Source organism: Falco cherrug, chromosome 5 (genome assembly GCF_023634085.1).
Source record: "Falco cherrug isolate bFalChe1 chromosome 5, bFalChe1.pri, whole genome shotgun sequence".
Taxonomy (NCBI): domain Eukaryota; kingdom Metazoa; phylum Chordata; class Aves; order Falconiformes; family Falconidae; genus Falco; species Falco cherrug.
In genome coordinates, this window is record NC_073701.1 from 84,287,470 (window position 1) to 84,304,745 (window position 17,276).

Below are 17,276 nucleotides of genomic sequence, written 5' to 3' on the forward strand. Positions count from 1 at the left end.
CTGTTGACTTCACTCCCTAGTAATTTTTATCAGTCAAAAGAGGTCATAGCTACATTATTTTTTCTGAATCACTGAATCATTCATAATTTTCTTCAAAATTTTGAAAAGTTAGAATATTTTTTCTTCACTATTTTATACATTACTAATTCAAGTCTATTAGACATAAACTTATTCTTTAATCTTTAAAATTAGGATCCTAGAATTCTCATAATCTAAGCTTTCCTACTTTTTATGCACACAGCAGTATGTAAAATGCATATTTAAATAAAATTATCAATGATTTCTTCCTTTTTCCTGTTTCCTTCAAAATTCTTTGACAATTCTATTGCATGTAAAATGAACAGTCAGATAGGCAATAAAGACATTTATTTCCTCAGAACACCAGAAGAGAGTTCCGTTCTCTGTCAGTTCCCTGGAAAACAGCAAGGGAATTAAGAGGACAACTGCCAGTTTTCTGAGAGCAGATCTGTTAATAAATATAAGCCAGGAATTAACTGACTCAAACCTTCTCACTGTCATTTATCTCCCTGTATTAATTCCAGACTATAAGATGAGAAATCCTTAAGGTGGAGATCAGTCAGGAGAAAGACTTGCTGATACAATTTCTTTGGAAGATGTTGGATGTTGGAAGATGGGATCTGTTGACAAAGTGTGATAATCCTGCAGTAGAAAAACCTGGGATGTTCTATAGGAATCTCCAATATAGATATGGAAGTGTCAGTGCCTTTGTTCTTTGAACAAAGTATTATAAGATGTCATCTGGAACTTTATCTATTTTTCTGGTCATCGCGATAATTCACTCAAGAAGGCATATGTTCTTTTTGATTGCTATAGGCCATGAAGAGCTTATTGTAGCATAGAAGATACTGATTTTTCCGATCTACAAAAGTGAATGCTGAGAGGAGATATGAATGCTGAAAAAATATGCATGATTTCAGCATATGCCTTAAGAAGTAAGCTGAGGATTATGTTTATATTTAAATATTGATAATGAATTTAAATGTAAATTAAATAAATACCAGCAAAAGAGTAAAAGTATACAAAATGATGACACATAAATTTAACCAAGGAAGGACAGTGAAAAAAGGCTTTTACTGACTCAAGCTGAGAGGATCCATACCAGCATTTCAGCAGGCAAAAGATTATATTTTTACTTTTAAGATGGAGCACCAGGCATTTATGAAAGAAACTATGTAATACCATGTTAGAAGTAAGAAAAAGATGCAGAACTCAGTGATCCAGAAGGTCTTTCAGTTTTACAGTCCCTGACACTAATTACTGTTTCAGGGAGGTGTACTCTGGTGATCATTTCAAGCTATGATGACTTTTTTCTAATACCTGTATATTTACACCTCAATGGAGCAGAACAGATGAACTTTAAGATGAGAGCAGTGACTGGCACAAGTTATACAATACCAGACATAGGTACTAAAAGTGAAATCAGGTGATACCAGCATAAAGAATACTTTTTAAAATTATTTGATCTCTCCCCATTCTATATTGTGTATATTTCAACCTATATTTTCTGAGAATTAAAAGAAAAAAAGGAAAAAATTATTTCTAGTCTCTCTTCCTCAAAAATCTTTCGGCTATCATAAGCAAATTCTTTGTCTTTATTATATTCAAGTTTTTATCATTGAAATGATTTCCCACTTTGTTGTTGATGTCTCCCTAACTACTGACCAGAGGGATTCTGTTTTAAGACTTATCAGCTACAAAATTTCATGATCAGGTCTGTGCTTTGATTGTCATGACAGTGATGTTCAAATGCTGTAGTATTTCAATGTTAGATATTCTATCTTGACACTGACTATCTAGTTCCTGAAAAATATAGATGGCATGGATCATGGCATTTATTATATTGACAATACATAGTCCCAGTCCTGCAAGCATGAAGTTAAGTGATGCCAATAACATTGTGGTAAATAGCAATCTTTCTCACAGGCTCAACCTGTAGCCCTTCCATATACAGTACCACAACCACTGCTCATCGTGTTACTACATTGGAAATCAAGTCATTTCAAGAAAAATACCATATCCAAAAATAATCTCCACTCAGCTCAAAAGTATTGAGCTGAGTGTTCAGCTGTGAACAGACGGCATCCAATTTACAAAGCTAACCTTTTACTGAAGTAAGATAACACACTGGAATAAGATAACTCCTTAAATGTTTAATTTCTCAGGTTGTTAACATAAAAGGTCTTCCTGTTGATAGACAAGAAAAGATAATTCTTCCTCATCCTCACTGTCCTGAAGACCAGTCTTTCTTCCAGCTTTGTTGTCCAGTCCAGTATTTTTAAAGGTTTCCAGGGCTGACCAAATTCCTTATAGCCTCTACTGGGTGTCTGTGTTACTTTTATTTATGTTTTATTTAGTTTTTTTCTATTGCAAGTTTAAGATCTGTCTGCTCTGTATTTCAGCATAGATTTCACAATCCATATATTTAAATATACTAATAAGTACTTACAGAAAAAGGAGGGGATCGTTGCATACCATCTTTAACTTCATTTGTTGCAGTAGCAGCTCTTGAAAAACGTCTCTGTGATTGAGAACATGAACCTTCATTCCTGTGCGAAGAGAAGCAATGAAGTTGTCATGGTTATTACAGACCAATTTAGGAAGCAGTACCCTTGAAATATTTTGACTTGCTGAAGCTTTAATGGGATCAAAACTCACTGTATGTAGGTCTCGATTATATTCATAGCATTTTTCTTGGATACGCAGACATGCAGAAAAATCACACCAATTGTACCATGCTCAGAATGAAATCACATTACTTTCTCTGTAAGGCATTTTCTGTAAATTCATCAGTTCAGCAATTTAGCATATGTCTAACAACTACCTTCCTAGATGTAGTTGAGAGCAAACTATGACAATGATTGCTCCAAAAAGAATGGCTTCCATTTTCTTTCGGCAAAGGGATATTTTTTTTTTTCAGATGCAGAACATTTGTAGATGTCAGAAATAAGCTTTTCTCACCATTGTTTCAACAAACCTTTTTGATTTCTTTTTCCTCTTCATGGAAACAAGAACTACTGCATATGTGTTCACAATGTCTCTGTGAAGTGGCAGGCTGACTTAGCATCTTTCACATAAAGAAATGGCAGTAAATTAGGCTTGTGAGATTAGATAGCTAATTTGAAATACAAAGTCAGATACAAATGCAAAGCAACATACAAAGACCTTTTAGAGGCTATTGATGTAGAGACTATTGTGGTCAAGAAGGTAGTCTCATGGGAGGAAGGATATAATATTCCAATATACAAAGAACATGTCAGTGACTTGACCATTGTTTTATCCATATAGTTTCCTATTTTGTTGCCAGTTCATGTTAAAGATTAATAATCAGGTGATTCATGAAAAATTTAATATATATTTCTATTTATATTCTTCTTTCCTATAAAAATGTTAGTGTGGAGCAATTTTTTTTTTTAACCTTTTCCAACGATCACCTCTGCCTGTACTATAATCCACAATTTAACAAGCTTGTTTGCAGAAATCAACTTTACTTTATCTAGGTTTCCTAATTGTAAGTTCTCTGCATACACCACTGCGGATGACTACGTAACAGAGTGATAATGGTTTCATAACAAGCTAGTGCTAAACTTCAGTAAAGGTTATGGGTTACTTGTTTATTTCCCCCAGCAAGCATTTGACATTTGAACTGCAAAACCCCAGCCAAATACATGATTTACTGTCAATTCAGTGTATGTAGTACCAGCTTTCTTCACACTGAATTTTCTTGGAAGGAATGTTTCACATAATGTAGCTATCTAGATACAATATTTAACAGATTCTTTTCACTAGGTACTTGTTCATCGATGTACCATCACAGTCAAAAAAAAGGTACAGTTTCACAAAACTATATCTGACCAAGTGTTTGTTTGATGACTGTGTTGTTTTACTGAACATTTTTAGTTAGGGTGAATCATTTAGCAAATCAATTATGTAGTGAGTTACGTTTAGTGTTGGTTTCCCCGTTACAAGTCAGGTGAGCAGTGCTGTCCTTAAACAGGCTGCTGTTTATGAATGAAGAGTATGAGATGAGATCTTACTGCAGTTCTGCACACAGGCTAAGCGTGACGAGATACCAGTGACACATTTCACCACATATCTAAGCAAGACTGGTCTTGCAGGGTGCACCGTGCCTCATTGGCATCCCCCAAGAAACTGCTGGCTACAGAAGGTCATCCTTGCACAAACAAGGATGCCAGGAAAGGCGAGTTTCATTTGTGTTTATTGAAAAAATCTATACTAATTGGGAATATTAAACAAATAGAAGAATGATTTAACTTCCTGGGAAGGTTATTTCTGTAAAATGACAAAAGATTCCAGAACTATGGGACAGGTTTTCTAACTAACTAGTCTGTGTCTGTGCAAGGAATTCAATAAACATCCTAAAACAAAGTCACCATGTAAGTTTAGCAAGATATTTAAATTAATGGTTTTTAAACACTTGCAGAGAAGAGGTCTTAAGCCCTTAAGGAAACCACTGTTAGTACTTTTCTCTGTTCAACTCAGCCTGTACTAAACAGGATTTGTCACAATAAGGATTTCAGCCACAAAGAGATTGCTTTTAAAAATACAAAATCTGGAATGTTTTTTTCTTTGCTTTAGAGAGGAGTAGGACTTGAAGGGAAGAAAGGTTTTATGCATTTGTTTTTAAGTAAAGACTATTTTATTTTTATTTTCATGTTTGACCTTGAAACCTGATTGGCTTATCCATCTTTCTTTACTGTGTCTGAAGTCCAGAAATAGTAAAACTGTTTATCCTATATTGTGACAAACTATATCTCAGAGAGGTGGAAGTGATCTGAGACCAAATTTTCCCCTGAAACTTCCTCAAAATAAGAATTAATGTATTATTTAGACATTGCTTAATAAAAAAGTCCTCTAATGGCTATTGGAGGGCATTAAAATTTTAAGCCTATTTGTAAAAAAAGCACAGAATGTGCATGGCATTACTGTGTATTATACACTTACAGAGTAAAAGAAATAAAGATTAAAAAAGCCTGTTCTGAAACATGGGCCAGACAGTACAGTTGATTTAATGCCTATCAACAGGTTTTTTTATAGCTCCTGGGTGGGTAAAGTGTGTATCAGTTACACCAAACAATTGAAACATTAATTAATAATTGAAAAGGATGATATTCCTTGGGTGGGAAATGTAACCACCACTTTCAACACTCTCCAGAAAGCTGAGCTGCACCAAGGCCTTTAAAGCACAGTGGGTTTTTCACTCTCATCTTATTATAGATCCCTCTTCCTCTGTGCAAGTGACTTATTGGCAATTAAATAATCCAGAGATTAAAAATGTTCTCATAAATAAATATTAAATTTTTCAAGCACTGCTCAGAAACTTTTGTCAAGTATGCAGCCTATCATTAAATCAGTAACTCAGATGTATGGAAAAGTATTTTTACATCTACGTCCCCTGACATTTCTTTTTTATGAGTAGAAATGATTCTTACAACAAAACCTTTCATGGTTAAGGCAGAATACTCACAGCAAGAGTTTTTCTCACACCATGAACCCTGCAATGTTATTATTCAAATCAGTCCAATCATAGTATTTCACTATCACGTTATAAGCTCAGTGACACAGAAGTTTTTCGGCTCCCTGCTTTTTTTTATGTGCAAAGTAAAACAACAGTAATGTTGGGCATTTGTTTTGTTGGGTTTTTGTAGTAATATGGGGGAAATTCACAGTATTTCTGAAATGCCATATCATTCTAAAAGTAAACTAATGAATTATAAAAATAGTTCACTATATTTAAATAGCTTTAACCAATGGGTAATTATTGGAATTTAACAGTGTACTCTCTAAGATGTTAGCTGATCCTCCTCATTAAGCCAATGTGTTGATGCATTAATCTATAGCAATGCTTTGAAGCAGATTGGTTAACATTCACTTCTGGCATCTGAGAAATCTAATGCTGATTTATTCTGACACAGAATATGTGAACTGGGACTTACTGTTATAAGGGATTATGCTACAGGTACTGTTGAGCATCGTACTGTTGAGCATCCTCCACTTCTTGTATACAGCTGCACCAAATTTGTGTGCTGGTATATGGGAAAGGAGCATATGCATAATACACAGTTGTCTCTCTCCACACTCCTTATAGACAACCTCTAGTGCAAGGATTTCAGACTACATAAAAAATTTATTGCTTGCTACCTCTTAGAAAGAAGTGCTATACACATAAAACAGCATATCTATGTGAAAGTGAGATTCCAGAAATATGGTGACAGAAAAAAGAGGTGCATTCAAGCAGAATAATTCAGACAGCTTATTTCATAACATATGAAATCTGTGTTAGAAATCTTGATTGTTTATTTTAAATATTCCTGGGTTATAGTAGCATTTCACTTAGCCTTTTGAAAGTTTTTAGGTGTCCAAAATAATTTCTTGAAATATTATTTAATTCTATATTTACAATGAAATGCTATTAGTGCTGCACTACTGTATCCCCAGTTGGGAGAAAAATAGCAGGAATAGAAGAAAGGCATTCTAAAGATTCACAGGTCCAAAGGCAGGTAAATTACAATGCTATATATCAGGTAGGACACACTATTTATGTAGGATTTCTACCAAAAATAAGAACACTGATTCAAGAGTAATTAGGCCAGATAATATTCACTTGGAAAGGTTTGAAATATCCAACAAAATTTCTGCAATGCATAGTAAAGGTAATCCAGCTATATTTTATAGATATGTTCTTGAGTCTGTGGCAGATGTCCTCATACTTTCCACTGTCTAGGAACTTATGTTATGATGGGATATCCTGTATCTATTTTCTGATCTGCTGGAGAAAAGAACCAATATTCCATGGAGGAGAGAAAATAACTTGGAATACTGGTAGCTGATCTTTCTGCTCCCCAAGCCTGCTATTATTATCTCAGACTGACATCAATTCTCATCCCCCTACCACTTAAGATGTCCATATAAGAAAAGTCTTCGGAGAGGAGGCTGGAAAGGAAAAGGAGAAATAGCTATGAATGTGATTTTAGTAAGCTGATACATTTCTAGTAATAAGCTTAATAATCTTAGTTCTAGAGTACTAGTTTACATCCTTCTCTACCCCTGATACATTGTTTGTCTCTAGCGTAGGAAGTATGTCAGGTATTAAGAATGTAAGTTTTCATCTTGCTATTCTTCTGAACTCTTTGCCTTACTCACTCAGTAAGATGTGATGAAATATGATGGTTAACCTAAACAGATTTCTCATTAATTCACCAGAGCTCACCTTCCTTCAAACTGTCTGCTATTTTTATGTCTGATTGTTCTTTGCAAGGGTGTAACACAGCACAATTTCATTGAAAGTCAAAGGGAGCTGCTGAAATTAATACCTGAGGGGAGAAGAGAAAAATCTGTTATCAGTTTAACATGAGTAAATGTTGTGGGAAACCACAATTTAAAGTATGTTATTATGCTTCCACATGGTGTGGTCTAAAATTAATCAATTAAAAATAATTAAAAAGTCTATCTGCAAATAAAAAAATATCTATTTCTGTCCAGCAGATCTGCATCAACCTTGCCCAGATGACAATCAACAATCTCATAGGATGCAGGTGCCTCTTTTACATCTGTTTCCTTTATTTACTGTAGTTTTCATTCACTCCTGTAGCTGATTTTAAATATTCAGGCCTGGTCAAGTTTTCTCTGTCTCTGTTCTGACAAACAGACAGATATAGTGGTTTACATTTAGGATTTTTGGCCTCTTGCTGTGTGGTAATGTGATACTATTTGCACAGTATCCTGTTATAAGCAACTATTTCATTATTGCCACTGTCAACATATATTTACCTATTTCAGCCTTCTGTTCAGAAATAGTCTAAACATTGTGTGAAATGAAAATGTAATGGAGTGAAATTCATAATTTTGTACTCCATGAAAAATTCCCAAACTGAAATGTGTTTGGTCAGGATGTAAAACTGATATTCACAAATTCCTTAGAAGCAGAAATTGAAATAAAAAATGAGTTCTTTAATTCAGGATGCAAATGCACAAAAATGGTTGTAGTGGTTCAGAACAAGGTACTTCAACAGTGGTCATTATTAGTTGTCTAGGAAATAATAAGAAAGTACATGATATATACCCCTCAAATTTTCCAGGCTTCAATTATTGCCTGCTATGGAGATTTTCTAAGCATGATATTATTTATTACTTAGTAACTCCACAATGGGTGTCTCTGAAAAATATCTTTTCCGGTATTCCTGCAGACACTTGTAAAAATTCTGACAACCATAATGCCTTTGTAAGTCATTAGAAAAAAACCTTTGGTTTGTTTGAATCTGCACAAAATTGTATTTTTGGTGGCCTCTATTTCTGTATCAAAATAAATTGTTATAAGCTGATTCCTATTCCTGATCTCCAAGCAATCATGCCCTGCCCTAATGCTTACTGAGTTTATTTACTCTAGATTTATTTATTTGAATATATAACTAGCAAAGAACTGTATGTTTCCACCAATAAGCAACTGATAGAAATAAGGAAACCCAAGAATTATTACTTCTGCTTTCTAAATGAAAGGTGACATTCCTAGGAATATTGCAAGATAAATATTTCATCATTTCACTATGTCTACTTACTGTAAAGCCTGCCGGTCAGCAGCAGGGAGGATATCCTTTTTCCTAAAAACGTCACGTGGTATGGTGCACAGATCTGACAGCAGACCTGTAAACATGCAAAAGTTATATTAAATAGATTTCTTACTTTTGTTGGTATAAAACATTGTCCTAAAGTTGTATTTTCATCAGTGTTACCAACAATTCAAACTTCAGTCATTTTAAGAAGAAGACATCAGTAAATCCAGGTATTACTATCACTGACTGTTTTGGCCAAACAGGGACTATGACTAAGGTGATAGCTAAATATATGTAGCTTGCTATAGTTTGATCCAGAGACTATTATTCAGGGTTGAAAAAGACCTATATTTCTGGGAAGTAGATCTAGACAAAAATATGTATTGTAAAGGGACCACAGAGTTACATATAACAATTATAAGTGTCAGAATTTCTATTACCTTAGCCTTAGGAAAAACAGAACAAAAAATCATCATTAGTAGTATTCTGTTTTAGCAGTGATTTGTACTTCTTTTGTTATAAATTGTAGATCAATGGATACAATAACCTAGATATTTCACTGTAATTTTCAAGTTCTGTTAACATGTATCTCGCTTTCTAAGTTTACAGGAGATAAGAAATCTCTTATCAAAGTCATTTTGCCACAATCTGTAACAAGAGTTAAGGCTTATTACAGAAATGCTTCACCAGCTCAGCATTGGGTTGCACAGTTGTTAGAGCAGTGACTATATGAGCTTATTATTCAGGGAGAGTATTTTCGAAACAGTTTCCAATCATTGTAACATTTTTCTGGGATTATAACTTGGGGGGAAAAAACCCCAAAAAACCAACTAAATCAAAATTATGCTTCCCAAAACAATATTATCCCAGAGATAATTCACATTTGACTTCTTTTGTGGCTATAGAAAAGAAAAGGAAAAATGAATTTTAGATTCAAATGTATGAACTTGTATTCAAACCCACACATAAGTAAGAAGTCCCCAGTGATAAAATCAACATATTTTGATAACATGTTATGCCATGTAACAAGAATGCTCAAGGGAGTGTTCCTATATATTTTACACATATGATCATGAAGATGGTATTTTTGTTTACAAACCTCTCAATATGCAACCAGTTGACAAATGGTTTGAATGCTATTATCAGATATATGAAGACACTTATAGTGACTTTTTCCTCACCTTTTCATTTTAATTTCATTTAAAAAATAAAGCAAAATCTTTGGTGCTGAAAAAGCTTCACAGTTTGAACATTTCAGGAAGAAATGAAGTTAGGTTATATAAACCTGTTGATAGAATAGCCCAGGTTGGAAGGCTTCTTGAAAGATCATCTGGTCCAGCCTTCGGTGGGAAAGGGAGCATAGATAAGATTATCTAGTGCCCTGTCCAATTGCATCTGGGAAACCTCCAGTGATGGGAACCCTACCACATCCCTGGGGAGGTTATTCCAGTGAATGATTTATCTTACTGTAAAAAAAATTTTCATTATGTTGACATGAAACTTCTTACACTGCAAACTGTATTATTCATTGCCCCTGTCTTCTCTACATGGCTTCTTGTGAAGAAAGGGTGTCTTTGTTGTTGACGTTTAAGTACTGGAACACTGTGATGACCTCCCACATAAGCCTTCTCTTGTCCAGTGAGAAAAGACTTAATGCCTTCAGTCTTTCCTCATGGTGCAGGTTCTCCAGTGCTTTGATCATCTTTGTGACCCTCCTTTGGACCATCTGCAGTCCATCCATGTCTTTCTTGAATTGTGAGTACCAAAACTGGAAACAGTACTCCAGGTGCAGCCTGAGAAGCACTGAGTAGAGTGGGAAGATTACATCTTTATTTCTGCTAGTAACACCCCTGCAGATGCAGCCCAGGATCTGATTTCTTGATCAGATACATCCATGTTAGCCAAAAAAAAAAAAAAAAAAAAAAAAAAAAAAATCCACAAAAACCCAATCAACTAATCCTTTTTTTTTTCTTTATCTAATGTTAGAAACCAGATATAGAGTTTTCTATTTTAGTCCACCCGCTTTTCTTACTATCCTAACATCTATCCCTTTCATTAGTCTGAGAAATTCAGGTTTTTATAAATAAGAGTTCCACCATTATGCTAGAAGGTCTAGGCAGCCTTTCTGTCTTATGATTATTCTTACAATATAAAACCTGTCTGGAACAGCTGTGACTCAATGCAATTTTATAGTAGCTAAAAAGTTTCCTGAGAGGCATGTTGGTCTCAATGACTTTTTCAAAGAAAAAGTTTTCTGCATTCCAGAGATCTTTGGTCATTTTAATGAGAAAAGAGAGAAAAAGATTAATTAAAAAAATCAGTTATTATATTGGAAAAAAAATATATTTCTTACAAAATTTCATTCTCAAAAGAACATTTGTGGCAATTCCCATGTGGAACAGAAACAAAGTTTAAGGTTTTGAAAGGGTTTTTTTTCTGCCAAGCTCTCAACCACATGTGATGATCCTTACCGAGAACCATCATTTCCAGAATACTGTATCAGTTTACAGTTCAGTAAAAGCAGTCTCTTATGTTGTAGGTTGTCTCCTGACACAGTCATCTATATTTTGATACCTGTAACCAGGAACTAGAAAAAAACAGAAAGTGAGTACAGAACATAAACTATGAATTTCATATCACAGTTTCTTAGTATACTGTCTGTTAGCAAGGAAAACAACTTAACAGTCCTCAATTGATGCTCCATTGTGGGGTGCACTTCCAGCTCTAATGCAAAAAACCCCAAAACCAGCAAAGCTTCACAGGTCAAGATCTATGTCCATTGTTACCTGGAAAAGTGATGTAATTTAACATTTCTGAGAAAATAGTCAAAATTGTTGTTATAGAAATATACAAAAATGGATAATAATATAATATAATATAGTTAATGTTATAGTAAATGCATTTAATGGAAAGATTGACATGAACCCTTACCAAGTACAAGGGATTTAGTGGCCTGCGTCCAAGTGAACTGAGGAAATTTAACAAGGTCCTTGCAAAACTACTCTACAGTTTTTGAATGAGATGGGTGTGGAGGCTGGGTAGGTCTATGCTGACTACAGAAAAGCAAATGTTTCACCCAGTTTCAAAAAAAGGCAAACTGGCCAATCTGGGAAACCAGAGGTGGGTCAGTTTTATTTCAGTCCCTGGGAAAATCATGGATTTCCTGGCAGCAAATTGCATCTGTTGAACTTGATTGCCTTCTATGGTAAACAAACTAGAACTGTAATTGGAGAGAGCAGGGGATGTAATTTACCTCAGCTTTGCAAGTTTTTCAACACTGGCTCCTACAATAATATTGTATCCAAGTTAGGATTTCCCATTCAAGGTCTAGATTGATGGACCAGATGGGTTAGCATGATCCAGCTGTTTGCATGACTGGACTCAGAGGACAGTAGTTAACAAGTTCTACTCTACCCAGAGACCAGTAGCAAGTGGAGCAATGCACATTAGCCTGGGGAACCAGTATTGTTTAACAACTTCATAGTTGGTGAGAGGATATCAAGTTTGCATATAACATCAAACTGGGGTGACCAGCCAATATGCTAAAGGGTAGGGCAGAGGGACCTAGACAGGCTGGAAGAATGGACCACAAGGAACTTCACAAAATACAAGGAAGGACAAATGAAAAATGCTGTGCCTGGGAAGGAAGAGCTCCTTGCAATGACACAGATGACTGAGGGATGGGGAGCAGCTCTGCAGAAAAGCCTCCAGGCCTCTGCCAGACAGCGAGCACCATGAGCCAGCAGTGCTTTAGCACCAAGGAGAGCCAGCAGCCTCCTGGGCTGTATTAACAGGGGCAGAGCCAGCATGTAGTGCAAAACATCCAGGTTTGGTCAGTGCAATGGAGGCAAGATATTGTTAAACAAGAAGCTCAGGCAGAGCAAAATCCTAATGGCCTTCATCTTACAAAGTTTCAGAAAGAGCCAGAGGGCAATCTGCACTGCATGGCTGGTCAGATGGCACCAGCAATAATGCCACATGCTGTGCCTGACATTCTACTATTCCATACTCACCTGTTATATAGTGAGTGTAAGGCCCCAAGAGTGATAAGGTTAAAATTGTTCCATAAAAATTACACCACTGAAAAAGTTCACTTTATCTGGGAAGTGGCATTAATGGGACTCATGAAGGAAATTTTTGTGAGAAATTCTTTGTGCTTTATTTCTGTCAGGAAACTGGGACCTGAGTGAAGCTTGTGGCACCACCGCAGGGACTCACCACCACTACCCCTTGGAAGTGTCAGAGATCTCCTCTGGCACAGGGGCTGCAGCAGGATCTGCAGAGAGTCAGGTGCTGGCACAGCTGGCACACCGATCCTGTAGCCAGGCACAGGAGGAAAGGAGGAAGGATTCTTTTGTACATACTGCTCTTAAGGACCATCCTTTGAAGTAAAATAGTTTTGATGTGAGTTCAGCGAGTGAAAAGGGGAACTACCCCTAAGCAAAATGCATACTGCCAGTGTAGCTCGACTTTGTGTAAGACAATAAGAAATTAACGAAAAACAAAAAAAAACCATGAAAAGTTATTATAGTGTAATTACGCTAATGTATAACTTGAAAGGCCTGTTTGGACGCTTATGTAGAATGGTTATGGAGTATGCAAAAATAAATGGGAAGTTAGCTGCTTCTCTCTCTTTTCTGTGAATATGCTTGTTTCATTATCAACTTTTTTCCCTCCACAGCACATTTTATAGCCAAAGTGTCATTGCATTAAGAATTTTAGCCTCATTTGCATAATGTTAATAGCGCAAAGGCAGGTTTGCTTAACTACCCATACAGGAACAGGATTGCTGCAGCCGTGAAAGAAATTGATCCACTTACTAAAAAATAAAGTTGCTAATACTAGACTGTCAGCCAGAAACTGATTTCACTGCTAATGTGAAGAGTTTTATTATCTCAACTAAGCAGACATGTGTCATTAACTCAAAAGAAAACATCCTAACAATTCTTTACCTCACGATGCTCATATTGTGCAATGGGATGTGGGGTACTTGTAGAAATAATATAACAGAACTTAAGTCCACAGGAGACAAAAAATCCAAAGTTAGGACACACTGTATGGCATTCTAATTTTTTCCTTTTTGAAAAGGTAATCAAAAATCTTTATTGGCATCCAAATAGTGTTTCAAAATCTTGTAAATCAAAATTAAACTGGAAGAAGTACAGCATGCCTGCAATGTCCTCATTGCTGTTAGTGGGAATTCAATGAACAGAGTAAGGGAATTAAGATTTTCTTAACATTATTATAATGGGAAATTTTCACCAGGTTCAAATTGTTAAAACACTCTTAGTTGCATTGATTGACATCAGCTCTGGATGTCGTCTGTTGAAGAGAATTTTGATCTTTTAAAATTGTATATATCAGTTTCTGCTTAAACAAGCAAACACACAATCAAAAAAAAAAAAAGTCCTTTGAAGGAATTACGAAATAGTTCTATTTACTAGAAAAAACATCCAAAATTATCTGGATATTTTCTGACTTTATTATAGTGATATAAACTATACTCTAAGGGACAAAAGAGAAATTTAATCAGATTAGGCACCTTCTAACCAACAAAAAAGAAAATATTATTTTGAAACCTGCTACATAATTTTTAGCAAGAACTTGATGTAAGAACATTTTCCAAACAAAAATGCAGTCAACATGGACAAGTTAGTATGGTGTTCTATAAAATATAAAAAAAAGTTACATTTACCATCTGGTCATCCTGCAGAGGATGTCTTTTGGCTTTTCTTCCATTTTCTCCAGTTGATGTTTGTAGTTCCTCAGAACATTTTAGAAAAACAAAATAATTCAAACCAAACCAAGACAAAACCCCATCCTTGGTTCTCTGAACTAGTCCACAGGAAAGAAAATTATTTTAGCAATATGTGAATAATATGAAAGCATATAGGATGCTCTTTCAGGCATACAAAAAGAAAATTATCCTATAAGTGGCCACAAAAGGAGTTTTCCTCTTGTTTAGAAGCATCTGATAATTCTGGACAGATTTCAAAGACTGATGAAACATGTAAATTGTAAATACGGTTTATTATTTTAAAATTATGTGATCAAGTACAGGCCATGGGTCTGAGAAAAGAAATTATGGAAGGATTGATACCACTTAGCAAACAAGCATAACTGTGAACTGATCATCATGATGGCGACTTAGAAATACAATATAGGAGCTTATGAAAGAAAAGTAAGAAAAACCAGTAGTCTTAGAAGAATTTCAAAAAAGGAAGAATAAATGTGCTGAATTAATGATTTTTTTGTAAAGAGAGGGTTGGTTCTTGTTCAAAACAATCTGTGTCGTTCAATCTGAAATTACAAAAGATACATGTATTCTAATAACACCATGTAGTCCAAACCAGCCCAAATTAAAGGCATTTGCACTGGTTAACTACTGAACTATGTTCAGTTGTGGTTTATGCACTGCCTCAGGCAAGACAGAGAAAAAGGATGAGCAAATGGATTTCATGCAGATATTCTTGGGGGAATCAGGAGGCTAACATACTTGTAAAGTTGTGGGGGGGGGGGGCAACCACAGAAACCAAAAAGCTAAATCAAAAATAGTAATGTAACAACAAAAAAATTCAGTTAGAATCATTAGTGCAGGGGATGAAAAAGGAAAACCAAAGGGATAGGCAGAGAGGGGTAAATGAGAAGAGTTGGCAGTGGTAATGAATGGAAAAGTAATGGCCAGGAAAAAAGTTAGAAATAACCTTTACTAGATAACATAAAACACATGATCCTTCCCCCTACTCCCTTTCCCCCTGTAGTCCTTCACCGTCAGTTATTGCTGGAGGCAGAGGTTCATTCTGGTTTTTGCAATTGGTGATACAGTAGAGTGAAGATATGAGACTTTGTTCTAGGATAATCATGTGAAAATCAGTGGGAGTTTAAGGATGAATTTATCTTTCTAATCCACTTGGCTTGAAATTTGTTTTTATATTGTACATCCCAAAAATGTAGGTGAGAAGTGTTCATTGAGAAAAGGGATTACAGTGGATTATTTCAGGCGTTAAATGTGTATCTTCAGGATTTGAATCTATCGTTTTCAGTATTAGAAAGTGATGAAAGATTTTCTTTTTGAAATGCATGTTTCTTGTAGTTTGTTAGACAGTTTGTTAATTGCTTTGATTATGGAAATTGTACTTGATCTAGCAAACTTACTGAGAAGGAAATAACTGGGTTAACATCTGAGGATTCTGCTTGACAAGACATACATGATGTTATAAGGTAACAGGATGCTTTTAAACATTTCCATTTAAGTGAGATGAAGTTTGGTAATCAAATTGGCTGGGTTAAACTTCAGACATTTTGCAGTTAGAGCCTGAAGACTTCTATTCACAGCTTGATTTAGTTGAATTTCTTGAGTACAGGCTATGGATTTTTGTATGGGCTTACTGGAAATGAAACATCTGTTTATTCAACAGAACAGTAGTAAGTAGAAAAAAACTGAAGACATCACTGTAGTAACACAGCTCAGGCATGACATACTACCCAAACGGAATGACCAGTATCAACCAACTGGTGTTTTTCTGGACATCTATAAACAACAGACTGCAAATGTTATTTGGCATTGCAGAATTATTGAAGAGATCACAGATAACTCAGTGAGTGAGAGTGAGGTCAAAACCAAAATGAGCTAGTGCTAGAGTAGAAAGTTAAAATCAGTTAGACTATAAGAAGAGACTATCTAGGAGTTCTTTTCTTGGTGTATGAACCAAGCATTTGTTCATTGAGGAAGCAATGTGCCACTGTCAGTATCACATTTCATTTTTCAGATTGTTTTATATTTTGCTACTGGTATTTTATAGTTTCAATAGTCTTACTAAGCTTTTCCTTTAATAAGAATAAATAGGAATAGACATTGAAGGCTGTCAACTTCACCTACAGCTAACCTCAGCAAAAAAATGCATCCAGACAGGCATAGGGTAATCTGCACTACCACATTGTAAAATAATTTTGCATGACAGGAACTTTGACAAATGAAATAAAATAGTTTTGTTATTTAGCTGTCAAATATGACAAAATATTCATGTAGAATATTATTTCCAGTCTCAGCTATAGCTGAGATTGGCCACCACAGTAAAGCAGTCCAGAGAAACCTTGAAGACTCTGAGGTCAAAGCGGTTTGGATGAGGCAGATGGGTGTTGCAGTTACAATCAAACCAGTAGGCTGCAACAAGGCTTTACTGTTGGTCAAATTCTACTGCCTGCTGTTTCTCCTTCCTCCAGAGGCCAGGCCAGACCACACTGCTCCTCCTCTATCCAACTCCCCTCTCCCCCCATCCTCAGGGCTATTTAACTACTTAGCAGGAACGAGCTACAGCTGCACATCATCCATGTCAACCAACCCACTGCCGTGGAGGCAAGGTCACAGCTGCATGTTATCAGTTCTGATCAACCCACTGCCTTCAGTCCTCTACAGATGGGTACTGTCACCCTGGGTAAAGCAGGGTGTATATGCGCACATGTATGCATGAGAACTGTTTGGGAATGGTTAGTAAAGGGTGTTTAGAAATTTGCAGGTATGTGTCAGTGTTGCAAGTGTCCAGAATTTTGGTTTATATTTTGAATTTTTGTTTTTCTCATGAGTACGTAGTTCTCTAACTACTATGGGCTGTTAATAAATCAATACAACTATTCAGTCCTGAAAGATTCAAGGATGTGAACTGAAAGGTTTTGTGGGTTTTTTTTTTT